We start from the raw sequence: 17,101 nt of genomic DNA on the forward strand, positions 1-17,101 counted from the left end.
CGCTCCGCCCCGTCCCCTCTGCTCCGCGCCCCTCTCGGCCCGCCGCGGGGTGGGCGGGACACCGGGCAGCCGGGCGGGGGAGGCGGTGGCTGCTAGCCCGGGGGCCCGAGCCAAGAGATTTGCATTGGGAAGCGCCGTCCTCTTAGGCGTCTTAGGCGTCTGGCAAGAAAGCAGAGTCGCTGACCGACTGAGCTGCATTTCTCGAGCGTTTGCTGGGTTTTGCCTCGCTGAGCTGTGGGGAGCCCCGGGGCGGGGCGGGGAGGGCAGGGCAGGGCAGGGCAGGGAACCCTGTCACTGAGCCGACACCTGCTCCTGCGCCCCCCGCCCACGCCCCGACCTCCGGCGCGGGTCGCCCTACCCTGCAGCAGCGCGGGCAGCAGTGCCCGCCCCTGCCCTCCCCGCCCATCCTTCCTCCAGGCTGCCGGGAGGACGGCGCGAGGACTGCAGGAAGCCCTGAGAACCGGCCCAATGGAGTGATGAGGGGCTGCAGACCCGGGTATTTATCCTTCTCTGACGACGCTTGGTTGCGGAATCGAGTTTTGAGCTCGATGTAAAGTTTAAATTGCAGTCTGCAAGCTGTTTCAAAGGTAGACCCCCACCCCCGCCCGGCCAAGGCCTCCAGAAACACCCAGCCTGGAAACTGCTTGTGGGGAGGGGTCTCCTAGGGTCGCCGGAGCCCGCGCGGGCGCGCCCGGGGGTGGGGTTGCTGCGGGGAGGCCCGCCTGCTCCAAGACACACCGCGCCCTCTCAAGGGCCGCCCGCCCTCCGCTCCCCCACAGTCCCACCTCCGACCCCTGGGCGGCTCCTTGGAGAGCTGGGGCCTCCAGATTGGGAGCCCGTGACTCTGCTTTTGTTCCCAATTTTCCCTCTTTGTGCCTTTTGGTGCCCGTTCACAACAGCTGTTGGGAGAGTTGGGCAGTGATAACCCAGCTTAAACTAGAGATTTTATCTCCTTTGGACAGACTGAACACGTGGCAGAAATCATTGCCCCTCCCTCAAGGTGTCTCACCTCCCAGTGTAACTGAAAGGCTAAGGCAAGTGACCTTTTTTCCCCCCAATCACCACAGAATGAGCAGAGAAAGGGAATTAATTATTTTAGAAATTGGCAAGTCCGTGAACATCTTCCAGTGATTCCTTCTGCTATATCTAAAGCCCAGGGTAGCCAACAACAGTAGTAATAATACAGCTGACCAGGGCTGTGGATTGAATGGCCTCCAGTCACTGCCTCTCCTGAATCAGCTGGAGGGGTGCCAGCTCAGCAGCCCAGGCAGCTCTTCCTATCTCCCCTCCACCCCATGCCCCGCCCTCTGTCTGCAAGGGTGTCCCTTCCTGTAGGCTTCCTTCCGCCTGGGCTGTCCCATCCTGTTGATCTGAGCCTGAGGGGTTGGAGCAGCTGGCCCTGGGCACCTGCTGCAGCAGTGGAAGCTCCCCTCTGTCCCAACCAGCCGGCAAGCCTTCCTTCCTGTCAGGAGCCGCCCCCTCCACAGGCCAGCCTTCCTTCCTGTTAGGGAGCCGCCCCCTCGGGTGGCCACAGCCAGCCAGTCCTCCAGGTCTGGACCCAGTCCCTTCTTCAGGAATGTGGGGCCTGCTGGCATGATGCCTCAGCACGCTGAGAAGCAGGGAGCATTCATGGCTTGTGGGAGTGATTCAAAACAGGAAAGAAAAGAAAAAAGGGGTAGGAGGAACAGTGTGGCGGTGGCACAATTCCTAGAGATTCAGAGAAAGATGTTCCTCAGGCACCTCAGACTCCACATTACCAAAACTAAAATCATTCCTGCTCCTTCCTGTATGGGTTCATCATCTCCCATCTAGCCTTCACCTTCTCCCTCAAGTCCTGGATCCAGTGGTCCTCAGATCCCAACAGTTTTGCCTTGAAAATATCTCTTTTCTCACTTTTCATTTCTGTCCTTCAATTGTTATATCAGGTCAGTCTGTAGCAACTGTCCCTTGGATGAAATAATCTGCAATCTTCCCATCCAAACTCCGACCCCACCCCAGCTGATTCATAGTGCCCAAACTCTCCATACTGCCATTAGAGTGGTGTTTTGAAAGTCACCATCTGGGATGCCTGAGTGGCTCAGTGGTTGAGCATCTGCCCCTGGTTCAGGGCGTGATCCCGGATTCCTGTGTTCGAGTCCCACATCAGGCTCCTGGCACGGAGCCTGCTTCTCCCTCTGCCTGTGTCTCTGCCTCTCTCTCTCTCTCTCTCTCTCTCTCTGTCTCTCATGAAAAATAAGCAAAATCTTAAAAAAAAAACAAAAAAAGTCACCATCATGACACTCCCTACTTAAAGAGGATCCTTGGCTTCTGTTGCCTAGGAGATAAGAGGCTATTCCATTCAGAGTTGTATAGTCTGGCCCCAACTACTCTCCCCACCTAGCTCCTCTCCAACCTAGATGTACCCTTGCCCACAGCCATAACAAATGACTTGCTGTTTCTCAAACATGTGGTACAATTCCATATCTCTAAGCCATGTCCTCATTCAGTAAACATTGTGTTGCTGCTCATTTATCCAGTATTTGTTGAACACCTACTATGTGTTCTAGGTACCCAGACAACTGCAGGGAACAAAACAGTCCAGTCCCTGCTCTCAAAAAGCTTAGATGGGAAGATTAAGACAAGTCTCTCCGTGTCTCTCTCTATATATAATATATGTATATAATAAAATCACTTATGAAAGTGAAGTTAACTGCAATTCATAGAATTGCAATGGGGTGATATGATAATATGATTGTGCCTATAATTGTGGTTTGGTTTAAGAGATAAGAGAATCTTAAAAAAAAGAGAGAGAGAGAGAGATAAGAGAATCTTGCTTTGAGGAAGAGACTTTTAAGTTGAAAATCTAATGAAAGGATAGGCAGATTCAGGGATAATGTGCTTGAGTGGAGGGAACAGCTATGAAAGCTTCCTACCAGGAAGGAGCTTGCTTGGTGGTGCAGTGTGGCTGGAGGTTTAGAGAGTACTGGGGAAAGTGGGGGGAGGGCAGGGTTCGAGAATGAGGCAGGAGGAGCCAGACTACTAAGGAATTTATAGGCCACAGTGTGAAATACAGATTTTCTTTAAAGTGTAACAGGAGCCAAAGTGTCTTGGAAGAAATATATATTTTCATCTTTGAAGGGCTCCTTTGGCTCCCTTTGCTCTATTGCCATCTTGCTGAAGGCCTTCCTTGATAACTTCAAGATTAATCCACTGTTCTCTGTTTCCGCAGCACTTTGTCCACACTCCTTGCTGGGTGCAGAGCACATATCACATCTTATGGCAGGAAGTATTTTACAATATTGATTCCTGCCCATACTACACCCAGATCTGAGCTCCTTGAAGGTGGTGGCCATGTCATAATCTTTCTAGTCCAGTCTGTTCTATATTAGGCACTCAAGATTTTTTTTTAATGGAAGAAATTAAATTGTGGGTCGTTTCTGAGCACTCAAAGGAGTTACAGAAAGAATGTGGACCAACAGCTAGGGCAGGAGTTCTAGATCCTTCTCTACCTTACCCCTAACTTGCATCATTGTAGGACCACACATGGGAAACTGTCATCTTGGGCATGACTAAAAAAAGTCCTGGGCAATAGGAAGCAGGAGCTCAGATAGATGCTGGCCCTTCCTGCTGATGGTGCTGGCTTCTCCTTCCATCAGAACAATGAAGGAAGTGGCAGTGGGACCAACATGTAAAGATCCCTCAGTTCAGTTTAGTGAACTGGAATTAAAGCATACTGTACCTGACAGCCATATTCTTATTGCTCCTTCAAGTCAGTGGGTATCATCACCATTCATCCATTGCCCCACCATATACCAGGCACTAGCTGAACACAGGAATAACAATAAAAGGTGGAAGGAACTTCCATTATAGCAGGAGAAGTAGGTAAGTGAGGCCGCTGTGACTATAGAGTGTGGTAAATACTAGGAGAGGGGTGTGCACAGAGTGTCCTAGGAGGGCAAGGAAGGGATGAGGGAAGGCTTCCCTCAGCTGATCCCTAAGAGAGAGGAGAAGAGGGGTGGAGGTGGAGAGTAAAGAGACTGTTGGGGATTCAGGATTCTCCGAAGTGTCTAGATCACAGATTTGAGAGGTAGGATGAGGAGCTTAGGGTGTTAAGGGAAGCAGCCTCAAACACAAAGGGCCTTTGCATGACATACTAAGGAATGTGGAAGTAGAACTTTATTCTAAGGACAATGGGGACCTACTGACAGATTTAGCAAGGAGCGATGGTATAGAAAGCCCAGTTTGGCTCAGTGTGGAGCATAGACCAGAGGGGTGGAGGTCTAACACCAGTGAGAAGGCTTTTTCAGTAATGTAGGCAACAAAGATGATGCTAGCTTAAACGAAGGCAACGGTGGCAGGCATGGAAAGAACAGAATAGAAATAGCAAGAAACAATAGAATTTGGCAATTCACTGGAAGGGGGCATGAGAGAGAGGGAGATGTGGAGGAGGACTGCCTGGTTCTGGCTTGATTCACTGGATGAAACAGGACCGTATTGCCCAACAAACAGGCCATAGGGAGGTAGAAGGTTTGGGTGGAGAGGCATAAAATGCCAAATTTGATTTGGGACATATAAAGATAAAATTACTTGTGGGACATCCAAATAGAGATGCCCAGGAGGCAGTTGGAATTTCAGTTCTGGAGCCCAGGAGAGAAAGATCTGGGCCAGAGATTAAAATCTGGGAGTAATCAGGGTATAGGTGGCCACTGAAGGCAGATGAGTAGCTGCAATCCCCTAGGAAGAGTAAACAAGAGATAAGAGAACTGAGGGTGGGTCTCTGGAGAACTACCAGGCTCAGGATGAAGGCTGAGAGGGAGTAGCCATGTGGTGAAATGTTGGCAAAGGGTGACAGCCGAGAACTTCTCTTACATGCTCAGGATTTAGGATTTCTTAGCCTACTATTACATAGAGATGAGAGGCAAGCAAGGGTTAATTCAGAAAGTGAAAGTGTCACACCGATTAGGAAAAATCTGCTCTGTGACTAGTGAACATTATTTGTTATTTTCATTATACTAATTACTGTGGTTTTTAAGCTCATTAAAAATTTATTTTTTTAAGATCTTGAACTCTTAGGGGTGCCTGGTAGGCTCAGTAGATAGAGCATGCAACTCTTGATCTCAGGGCTGTGAGTTCAAGCCCCACATTGGGCAGACATACAGCTTAATTTAAAGAAATAAAAAATAGATAAAAAATGGTAAAATCTTGAACTCTGTGTCCAGTAGATTGTTGTTTCTAAAGATGACCACAACAACCCCTTTCATTCTGCATAACCTTCTCCGAGGTGACTTTGCCATTCCTGCATGAAGAGGTGAAGTCTGTTTCGCCAACCCCTGAATGGGGGCTGGCCCTGTGTCTTGCTTTGGCTAACAGAATCGGGGGTGGTGCTGTGTGTGGGACTTTGTGCCTAGGTCTTATTCGGAAGCCTTTGGAGTTTCCATTTTAACCCTCTTGGACAGAGGCAGAAGCTGAACTACTGAATAAGAACATTTGAATGGAGAATGGCCACTTGGAGACGAGGGCACCCCAACTGACAGCCAGGCCCAGGACTCCAAGTGCATGAGCAGGCCCACCTGGGACCCTCCAGCACCAGCCAAGCAGGCCCAGCTGACACAGCCTGAAGCAGAAATGAGCTCTACTTGAATTCCTGACCCCCAGAATTGTGAATGATATATGGAACAGCAACCCCACGCAGCATTGCCTGCCTCCCCTCTAGCGGGGAGGCACTACTCCCTGCCCCCGCCCCCAGCTTCTGCCTGTAGGAGTGTCCCTGGGTTTTGGGGTGGTTTGCTGTGCCACAAGAAATAACTGAAACAGTGGGTGTGTGATTGTATCAGCTCTGGAGTGGCAGCCACAGTTTTCAAAATATTCATCTTATAAAAATACTTTAAAAAAATCTGAAACAGCTGGGAGAAAGCCCCAGGAAGGAAGACTAGAAAAACTGGTGAAGTAGGAAAAGCAATTGGAATAAGAAATAACTTGGAAAAATGGGTAATATGTAGATCTGGAAGAAATATATACCACCACTCCCCCCACCTCCAAGCACTCTACTGAGCCCTTTGCAATGGAAGTAAATGTATAATAGGAAAAAGGAAGGGCGCTTACTTTGATGGAGGGCCTGCTATGTACCAGTGGCTGCCTGGCACATTAACAATATGGGGGACCTAATCTGACCTGCTCTACAAAGTTCAGGGTATATTACAGCACTTCATGTTAGAATTTTTTTGTACAGAATTAAAGTTTTTCCACTTCCCATTCTGCTCTTTTTTATCTCCCCAAGAGGTGTGAAGCTAGTTAAGTGGTTAAGTGGCTCTGCAAGGTTCCAACTAGCATTAAAATATAGTTGTTAAACATTTTGACTTTTACAAAGTGAAAATAGCCTCATTGCCTTTTTTTTTAACAAAAGTAATACATGCTGATCATAAAAAAGAAATACGAAAAGGAATAAAAGATGAAAATCTCCTATAATTCCACTATCCAGAATTAACAATATTTCGATTATTTGTTTTTTCAGACTCTTTTTTCTCTCTCCTGCCCTCTCACTTCCCCCTCTCTCTATAGAATAAAATGTGCTATTTTGTAACCTGCTTTAAAAAAAAAAAAAGGCTACTCTATCATGGACATCTCTCTGCACATTGATAATTATCAGGGTAGAATTCTTATAGCTTAGTTAAAAGTCTGAGCTTGCCAAACTCTGGATAGTGCCAGTTACTAACTTACTTTTTCAGACATCAGAATCCTGGTAATCTTGGTTAATGTCATGGGTATGAAAGGAGGGGTGTTCCTTTTCAAACATCTTCCAGCTTCTTTCCGAATTCTAATCAAGATCATAACACATACCTGCCGAAGTGACCAAAGCTATGGTTAATGGTCCCTCTGTCCAGCAAGTGGTATGCATTTTTAATTGAAATCTGCTGAATGTTGAGAAGATCATCTAGAATAAAAGAATAGTCATAAATGTTCTCCCTTGGAGTTCTTCAGCCCTCACTCCCACCAACAAGTATATAGGCCCTTTTGGCTTTAGGTGCTATGGTGCTACCAAAAAAAAAAGACATAAAACAGGTGGATAGCCCAAACCAACCAAAAACAGACTGGGGGATGTGATAGTTTCCAAAATCTGACATGGTCCTTTTACAGTTTAATGAAGCTGATGAGCTCCTTCTCAAATAACGTTTTTAAGCTCACAGATGAAATTCATAAGATTACAGAGAAAACCATTATATTGATACAATATCATCAAAGAATCAAAATAAAGTTGTCATTTAGCAATATAGTGCCCTTTCCTGAATACATTCAATAATAGGATCTAGTATGGGTCTAATACCTAGAGTACTGACGTCACGATGAGCATAAAGGAGATTTAGAGATACATGACAGTTGCAGCTCAATATGGAAATATCTGTGATTTCTATTAGTTACAGAGTCACAGGTCCTGCTGATGGTGCTATGGGTTTGTTTCCTTTAGCTATGGTGCAGAAAAGGCTAAGTTCCCAGATTCCTCAGTCTACCCACAAACGCCTTGGGGATCTGGGGAACCCCAGAGTAAGTACCTCTGCTTAGCTTGCTTTTAAGAAGGAAAAATGGAACCTGGTATGTTTCACTCAAGGGAGGGACCCACTCATATCTCCACCTACTTCACACTCCATGAAGATCTGGCTGCCCCTCTTAACCCAAAGTTGCAATGCAGCAGGAGAAGGATTAAGGCTGAATAACAGTAATTGCTTCTTGTCTCAGTGGCAGGTTTACATCCCTGAGGAGACTGGGAGGTTTCACTGCCACTCCACGTTTGCTTAGCTCTGAAATGAGTGCTTCCTGGGTGTTTTCCTTTTGGAACTAGGGAAAATGAACATGGGAAAAGGGAATATAAACCAAGTATGACCTTGAGTGCAGTTGCATAGTTTGAAAATCTGTTTGCCCTGGGCTCTTCTGGTACTCTTGGACTAGTCACTTTAACCTGCCAAGCCTCAGTTTCTTCAACTATAACATGGGAAATACATAATAACTATACCAAGGAAATCAGAGGTGTTGTGAAGAGCTTAAAGAAGGCAATCTATGTGAAAAGTTTTGGTAAAGACTGAAGCAGTACTAATGTGTATAAAATCCCTTGGGGGTCTTGCAAAAGGCAGATTCTGATTCAGTGGGCCTGGGGTAGACCCCAAGATTCTGCATTTCTAATCATGTCCCAGGTGATGCCTAAGCTGCCAGTCTGAAGACAACATTTTGAGAAGCAAGTCCTCTACAAATGTTCATTGTTACTATTAATTGTCACTGTATTATTCCACCCAACCCTCTGACACAAGGGAATGACAACTAAAGATAGGGAGGTACAGCTCATCAAGTGAGGCCAGTCTCTGATCAGCTGGACACTCTGGCCTCCTAGCTCCGCCTCCCCTTCCCTGCCTCCCACTACTATCCACTGTGAAGACTGGCCAGGGCCAAGTCAAATCACATTTCAAACCAAGTCGCCCAAATTAACCATACATGGGAAGTAGGAGCAAAGACTGAATAGGATATTTGTACCAAAAAAGAAGCATATGCAGAAAATATTTTTTATTTGTAATGCTAAATATCTCCCGACTTCCCAGAGAATACATGTATGTTGCATCTCTTGGTTTTACAAGTCAGATCATTCCCACACAATTTTTCTAAAGTATCCCCTTTCTAGTGGCACTCACAGGTGAAGACCTATAGATAGTTCCCTATGAGCTGTTGCATCTACTCTGAGCTCTGCCTTTGAATGTTTAAGAATGGTCACTGTTGGAGATAATTGTGCAACTGAGAATGTAGATAATGGAACTCTGGGGCACTGCTGGAGGGAGTGCCAACTGGTACCACCACTCAGGAAGGTAATCTGGCAGTTGTTGAGATTAAGCATGCACAAGCCTTAGGATCTGTGGGAAAACTCTGCAAAATATATTCATAGGAAATTCTCCCATAGGCCCGTAAGGATGTTTATTGTGGGATTTCTTAGGGTAGCTGAATGTTGGAAGCAGTTGAGATGCTTATCACTGGAGAAAAGGAGGAGTAAAATATGTTGGATACGAACTGTTGAAAACTAAGTAACAAAAGTGTCAATGAGATGCACACAGCAACATTGATGGATCTTAAAAATCTAGCATTAAGGGAAAAAATATAGGAAACAATGGGATTTAGAGCACAATATCATTTCTGTAAAGTTACATTGGCATAAAAATAATATACCTTTTGTAAGAAGGTATACATGTACATATAAAGATTATATGTACATTATATAAACATTATTATTATATAAACATTAGAGTAGGTACTAGGGGGGCAAAGGAAAATAAAATCAGGGTTTGGAAGTAAAAAGAAAAAGTAAGAGAAGAATCTTGCATACGTTAATGAAGAACTGCTCAAAAACCGAGTTTGTTAACTAAAATTTCTTCACTTGGGGTAAAAAACAAAAAGATGAAAGTAAACAAACCCCCTAAAACTCTCTTCTACCACATGTATAAACCAGCCCCACATGACCTAACCCAAAATTAACTCCCCATTTCAGGTGCTATGTTCTTCACAGTTACCTCACAACAGATCACAATATCATAACAGCCCCTCTGGCATTATTTTGGCTGCAGTCAACTTCCTTTCATCGTGGCTTCTTGCAACACTCACATTCAATTGGTTCGTAACAGACAGGGGCTGGGCTCCAACGCAATATGGCCAACTTTAGCCAAAGATGTGTTAGGATAGGTCAAGTAAGGGGTTTGCTTTCCTGAGCTCTGGGTGACACCATTGATTTGACAGAGAAACTTTGGAAGTCATTTAATTGTGCATCTTTCTTCTTCAGTACATACCACACAGCACAGTTATCCATAATTCAAGGCTGGTTTCCATCAGGCTGCAAACTCAGGGAGGGTCAGAACTTTGTCTGTGTCCACTGCCCGGAATTAATCACACAAGGGGCACCTCTCTAATAAGCTTTGATAAATGGCTTCCCTGGACCCCTAAATCAAAAAGTGGAACAATCTGGCCTCTAATTAGCCTACATATCTAATTCAAAACTATAATTGGTAGTAGTTTGTATTATGCTTTGTATTATGGTCCTAAAATACACCCCCAAATTAATATATGATAAGGAGAGTGTTGCTTAAGTTCTTATGTCCTGAGACATTAAGGTACCATCTCCATTTCCACATCGTTCAAGAAACTGTGGAATGAATGCTCCAGAAATGACTGAATAAAACTAAAAAGAGAGCTTGAATACCGTTAAGGTGAACTCTTGGAATCTCATGGTTTGGGAGGGAAATCTGAATCCCTTCAAACAGCAGGTGAAAGCCCACTCAGGGAGGGCCTGGGTATTCACCGGTGGGCCCTCGCGTCTTTCAGAAAAATGGAGGCTGCCTCTGTACAGTCAGATCTGGGGTGCACAGGGCCAGCAGATCAAATGTTTGTCTGATTGGTCACTGGAAAGCCTGCACTTCTGCTTTCGGAGTGGCGGGAACTGGAAGCAGCCCGGGGAACCCATCCCGGGAAGACCAGGTCACTGCTAGGGCAGCAGGGGCACCTGCCAGCCTAGCGCCCGGCCGCCGACCGACCTGACCGGCTCATCCTCCCGGAGGCGGGGTCGGAGCCTCCCTCCCGAGCTGGGCGGCCGGGCAGGGGCGGAGGTGGAGGGCCTGCTTCCCCTTATGAACAACGTGGCCTCAAAGCCCAGCACAGCAAGGGCCTGGACTTCTGCGATGGGCTTGTCTCCTTGTACTGATTACTTTTCTCAAAAAGAGAGATTAATTTTTAAGTTTGCTTTTCCACCACCGCTCTTCTTGTGCAGGGATCCAATGCTCATTTGGATCCCAACTAAGCGGAATGAAAAGACCATCTTGCAGCTGAGGGAAGAGCAATTAAGTGGTGAAAGCTATTGGTCCAGGGCCTGGCTTCATGACCCCATTGCCACAGCAGGCCGCAGTTTTCAGCTCCAAGTCATTGCTATTTGCTAGGACTTGGGTGGTTAGCTTCTGCCGCCTGCAGCTCCAGGAGAGAATCCAAAACCTGAGCATATACAGAATATTTTAACTTAAATTTGGGTATACGGCTGCCGCTAGAGTGGCATTGGCTCTGTGCTACATTAGGCTTTGAGATTCGCCATCTGTCCAGTGTAAGCAGTTGAGGCGACTGGGTGCCTGCTGCTCTGTAGTCCCACAGCTCTCCTTTTCGAGCATTGGGCTTTAGAATTATTAGGTTATGACGACACCAGAGAAGGAATAGGAATAGGAGGGAAAAGTGGAAGGATATGAAGGATTGTAGTAGAAGGTGATATAGGTCTTTTGCAGGAGCAAAAATTAAAATCAGGATCTCAACTTTGGTTCCATGTTAGAGTCACCTGGGAGTTCTTAAAAAATCCCCAGTTCAGCTGTACTCAAGACCAATTAAATAAGCATCTCTGGGGATGAGATCTAGAGATCAGTAGTTTTAAAAGCTGTCGAGTGATTCCAGTGTGCAACCAACGTTGACAACCATAGCTCTAGATTCAGGAGGCTTGGTTCTAATCAAGCCATTAATAGCCAGTATGGTCTGGGAAAAGTAAATATTTGCTTTCTCTTTAGTTTTCTTATGGATGAAATGAACGAATTGCTTCCAAATGTATTTGACCAAAAGCAACATAATTTTGACCCTCAGGGACCATTTTGTAAAATAGTTTTCTAGATTTGAAGAATACAACCAAATAGCAATTGATAGTCAAGTTGAGGTTCAAACTCTGAAGTGCCTTGAAGTATCTGATTTGAATGTTGCTATCAACTTCAGACTCACCCTACAAACTCTTTCAGCAAGAGTCTGGTGAAAGAACCCAGGTAACTTTCTAGGGCTTTCTTTAGTAAGAGGAAATGTTTTTCTCCCTCCATTTCACAAGACTTTAAAGGAAGGGCAGTGGGTCTGTTTGTCTCACATTGCTACTTAGCTGAAGAATTAGGCAACCATTGAGAAAGGTCGCTGGTGCTTGCTCACACTCCCTCCCTTTCTCTTCCCACATCTGGGGATAATTGCTGCCAGCCAAGGACATTTAATTTGAATCCACTTAAAAAGAGAATTACAGTTTGGTAAGGGGCTGGGGGAAGCTTGATTGAAAATTCATATTGAAAAATAATACTAGGGATCCCTGGGTAGCTCAGTGGTTTGGCACCTGCCTTTGGCCCAGGGCGTGATCCTGGAGGCCCGGGATCGAGTCCCATGTTGGACTCCCTGCGTGGAGCCTGCTTCTCCCTCTGCCTGTCTCTCTCTCTCTCTCTCTCTGTGTCTCTCATGAATAAATAAATAAAATCTTTTAAAATAAAAAAATGATACTAAATGACATTAAAACATGTTTTCTTAAGCTTAACAAATCTAGGTTATAATTCAAAATGTGCACTGATTCCTTTTTTTTTGCATCTTTAAAATTTTATTTTTAATTTTTATTAATTAACATATAGTGTATTATTAGTTTCAGAGGTAGAGTTCAGTGCTACATCAATCTTATATAATACCCAGTGCTCATTACATCACGTGCTCTCCTTAATATATATCACCCAATTACCCCATCCCCCCACTCCTCTCCCCCTCAGTTTGTTGCACTGATTCTAAAGAATGAAGTATTAGTTACTTTTCTTAGCATATATTTTCTGAAAAAATCATATACTATAGCAACTTTCACTTTGACTTTTAAAGCCCTTTCATAGAAGAGGTCGGTGTGGGGGTTTTGTTTGTTGCTTTTGCAAAATATTTAAAAATTTATCAATTTTTCCTAAAGCTTCTCTTTATCTCTTGATATTTATATTTCTTTTATCTTAGTATTTTTTTTAAGATTTTATTTATTCATAAGAGATACAAAGAGAGACAGAGAGAGAGAGAGAGACAAGCAGGCTCCTTGCATGGAGCCTGACATGGGACTTGATCCTGAGACCCCAGGATCACACCCTGGGCTGAAGGCTGCGCTAAACCACTGAGCTACCAGGGCTGCCCTATCTCTTGATATTTAAATCATTTTCTTCTAAAGGGCTTATATGACACACCTTTCTCAGAGCTCTGTTTTTCAGTTGTAGATTAGCTTAAATATGCCAATCCTTATTTACCAAGGTCTTTGCTGAGATGCAAGCAATTCTCCAATTTTATTTTTGTCAGCTTCATTAAATCCTGAATCTTTTGCAAGTTTGACAGTTTTACTGTATTTGCTAAATGTTTTAAATAGCAGAGATTGACTCACATATACACCTTCTTGGTAGGATAGGAGTGTTAGCTGAGAAATGTTGTACTAGGACCAATTTTATAAGTGATTTGTTTATTAAAAAATATTTTCACTACTCAACTTCCTAACTTCAAGGAATTAAAGAATACTTGAGTAATTATGAATATACATACAAATACTTATCCCATATGTTCCCATATATACACAAGAGAGGTAAATGAACACTGTAAAGTATAGACTATGTAACAAGTTCTTGTTTTAGTTTCTAAACTCAAAAATCTACCTCCCCTGACTCTACCACTGGCCATTTTCATAGATTACTAGAATTTATTTTGTTTTTTCCTAAATAGGCTCTACACCCAATATGGGGCTTGAATTTACACCCCTCCACTAAGATCAAGAGTTGCATGCTCTACCAAGTGAACCAGCCAGGCATTCCCTCTTTCCAGTAATTTCTCTAGCTGTCTAATAACTGTGGCCTGAAAAAGAAACTGACCAGCTAGTTTTTATACATTGTAATAACCCTAAGAATAATCTCTAACACTTACTGAGCCAAGGCTCCCTTCCAAGCACAACCCTGTATTTTCTCATTTGGTATTTACAGTAACCCTGTGACTGAGCTGCATACCATATCCAGTTTGTAAAGAAGTTCACATGCATGCTCGGTTTTGGTGACTACCTGCTGAAATAACTGGGAATGTTCTGTAACAGGTCATCAGAGGTAGAAATCCTTTCTCCTTAGTCTGGTCCGAAAAGCATTTCTCTGGCTCTAGACAGACGATAACTCTGTCCAGATATATAGCTTTCTAGCCCACACCTTCCTCACAGAATCCTAGACCTGGGCTGGACCTCCTCCAACTTCAGCTCAAAACCCTCCCAGCATCCTGCCAGATGATCTTTCCACCCCCTGATTCAATACTTCAGGGCTCAGATGCTCACCACCTCCCACAGCACTTTGTTCTTAGTTTTATTTTAAAATAATTATAATTGTTCAAAAGTTTTTCCTTGTACCAAGTGGATATCTTCCTTCCTGTAGCTCCCATCCCCACTAATCCCAGTTCTGCCATTGTGGGCTTCCTTCCCCAAACAAAATCCCTCTTTGATGGGGATGCCCTCCATATATTTGACGTTCCTTATCATCTGAACTGTGGTAAGAATCTTCCTGCTGTGTTTATACATCTTCATCACTTTTTCAGTAGGCTGTAAACTTAGCACAGAGCTTTTCCTGGCATTGGGCATCAATTAGTGAGGTGAATTAGGACCAATTAAGTAAAGGTTAAACACAGGGCAATAAAGCACTTGTAAAAGTATTCCCATAATCCTCCAAAACAAAGGATGTCCTGCACCCCCCACCTCAGACAACTATGTAAAAGGTTCTAAAACTATTAGTAGGAGTGAAGCAAAGAAAGGTCACAGGGCCTGATCCACTTCCAGGGCCTGACCCAGGCATCCTTCCTACACTGCCTACAGCTTGAGATCCTCCCAAGGGCTGTGCTTCTGAATTAGTTTGTTTTGACAACTGACCTCTTTTTAAAGCATAGGTTCTCTAAGAGACGGCACTTGGGTTTCAGTAGCTACCATCTGGCTGACTCTGCCCTTGTAGAAATAGGAGGAGCTTGATACAGTGGAAGAAGCAGCCTCTTGGCAATTCTATTTCCCTGGACAAAGATGGGAGAGGCTGGTGGACAGCGTGTAGAAGAGGTCACCTCTTTGGTTTTCCTATGTCTTTGAAGTTGAAGGATGCTTCCAGGTTTGGGAGTGCAGGGCCTTTCCATGCCCTACTGTTGCCTTATCATTTGCCTGGGGGGAAGAAACTGGCCCCAGAAAGCAACATGAAGGATGACTCCTTCCTCTCCTTGTGAGGGGAACCAAGGCTGGCTGAGGTTGCCCCATGGGCCCACAGCTTTGGATATTCCTAAAGGCACATGTCTGTCCCATCTATACCCAGGTGCCCCAACTGTGGGTGCAGGGCAGGAAGAGCAGGGGTGCTGGAAGAGGACTCAGAAAGGAGCCAGAGGGGAGAACTTTGTGCATGGGTGCAGCTGCGTTTGAAAAAAGACTTCAGTAAGACAGGCACTGCTCTAAAACCAGGTTCCTGACCCCACTTGTTGGATCCCAGATGGAACTCCCACAAAGGCTACTGAGCATCATTGAAGTTCTACCATAGGCATCTTTGATGCTACTTCTGGCTTTGGTAGAGAAAAGAGAAGGAAACTGAGAGGCTGGGTGTGTTGCTAGAAAGGCACATGTGACAATGAACATGTGCTACTGCACTGGACCCTAGGCTAAATCTTTATGAAGATTATCTCCCTTAGCTCCATTCAAGCTACCTGTGTCCTCTCTTTGTACAGACGGACTGAGACACATGGAAAGAAGTTTAAAAGCAATTCATGCACATTGAATTTGCAATGATCTCTTGGATATGAAGCCAAAGGCAAGGAAAACAAACAACAAAAATAGACAAATTGGGCTTCATGGATAATTGAAAACTTTTGTGCATCAAAGGACACTGTTAACAGAATGAAAAGGCAACCCACAGAATGGAAGAAAATATTTGCAAGTTATATATCTGATAAGGGATTGATGCCCAGAATATATAGCGAGATCCTAAATCTCAGCAACAAAAAACCCTGATTAAAAAATAGACAAAGTACTCAACCAAACATTTCTCTAATGAGGATCTATAAAAGGCCAGTTAGCACATGAAAAGATGCTCTATAGCACTAATCACTAGGGAAATACAAATCAAAATCACAATGAGATACCACCTCATATCCATTATGATGGCTATAATTAAAACAAAAACAGAAAGTAAGGGAAGATGTGGAGAAATGGGAACACTTGCACACCATTGGTGGGAAAGTGAAATGCACACCACACCCACACCCAATTGCCCAGCTCCTATGGAAAACAGTATGGTGGGTCCTCAAAAAACTAAAAAGATTCACCGAATGATCTAGCATTCCACTTCTGAGGATATACCCAAAAGGATCGAAAGTGGGGTCTCTAAGAGATATTTATACACCTGTGTTCATAGCAGCATATTCATAGTAGCTAAAATGTCCACTTGTAGCAATCCAAGTGTCCATCAACAGGTGAATTGAGAAGCAAAATGTTTATACACACAAAGGAATATTATTCAGTCTTAAAAAGAAAGAAAATTCTGATACATGCTACATCATGGATAAAACTTGAAGACAAATACTGTATGATTTTAAATATATGGATAGTATGGACTGAATATGCCCCTCCAAAGTCCATATATTTGGAAACCTAACCCCCAAGGTGATGGTATTTGGAGGTAGAATCTTTAGGAGGTGATTAGGTCATGAAGGTGGAGCCTTCATGAATGGGATTAGTGCCCTTACAAGAGAAAGGGCTATCTTACCCCTTCTGCCCAGTGAGGACAGAGTGAGAAGATGGCCATCTATGAACCAAAAGCAGGTGTACACCAGACGCCTAATGTATCAGCTTCTTGGTTTTGGACTTTCCAGTCTCCAGAATTGTGAAAAAATAAATATTTGTTATTTAAGCCACTCAATCTATGGTATTTTGTTATAGCATCCCAAACAGACTGAGACAATGAGGTACCTAGAGGAGTCAAACTCAGAGATAGAAAGTAGAATGGTGGTTGCCAGGGGCTGGGGAAGGGGAGGCATGAGGAATCATTGTTTAATGGTTGGAGAGTTTCAGTTTTGCAAGATAAAAAGAGTTCTGGAGATGGATGGTGGTGATGGCTGCACAAAAATGTGAATGTCCTTAATGCCACTGACTGTATGCTTATAAATGATTAAGAAGGCTATTTTTATGTGTATTTTATCACAGTAAAAGATTGGGTTAAAAAAAGGGAAAAAAGCATACCATTAAATACATTCCAGCATATTAATAATCTAATAACTTTGGCTCAGGTCAGGATTCTGGGGTCCTGGGATCAAGTCCCGCATCAGGCCC

At 44.2% G+C, this 17,101-nt stretch overlaps 1 long non-coding RNA gene across 1 annotated transcript; it reads left to right on the plus strand.

The window, feature by feature from the left end:
* Nucleotides 1–82: 82 nt before the first annotated feature.
* On the plus strand, nucleotides 83–6,231 carry LOC125752410 (uncharacterized). The gene is made up of 2 exons (XR_007401862.1): nucleotides 83–587; nucleotides 963–6,231. It is a non-coding gene; the product is annotated as an uncharacterized LOC125752410 (long non-coding RNA).
* Nucleotides 6,232–17,101: the final 10,870 nt, after the last annotated feature.

The sequence above is a fragment of the Canis lupus genome, chromosome 13 (genome assembly GCF_003254725.2).
Source record: "Canis lupus dingo isolate Sandy chromosome 13, ASM325472v2, whole genome shotgun sequence".
Classification (NCBI taxonomy): Eukaryota; Metazoa; Chordata; class Mammalia; order Carnivora; family Canidae; genus Canis; species Canis lupus.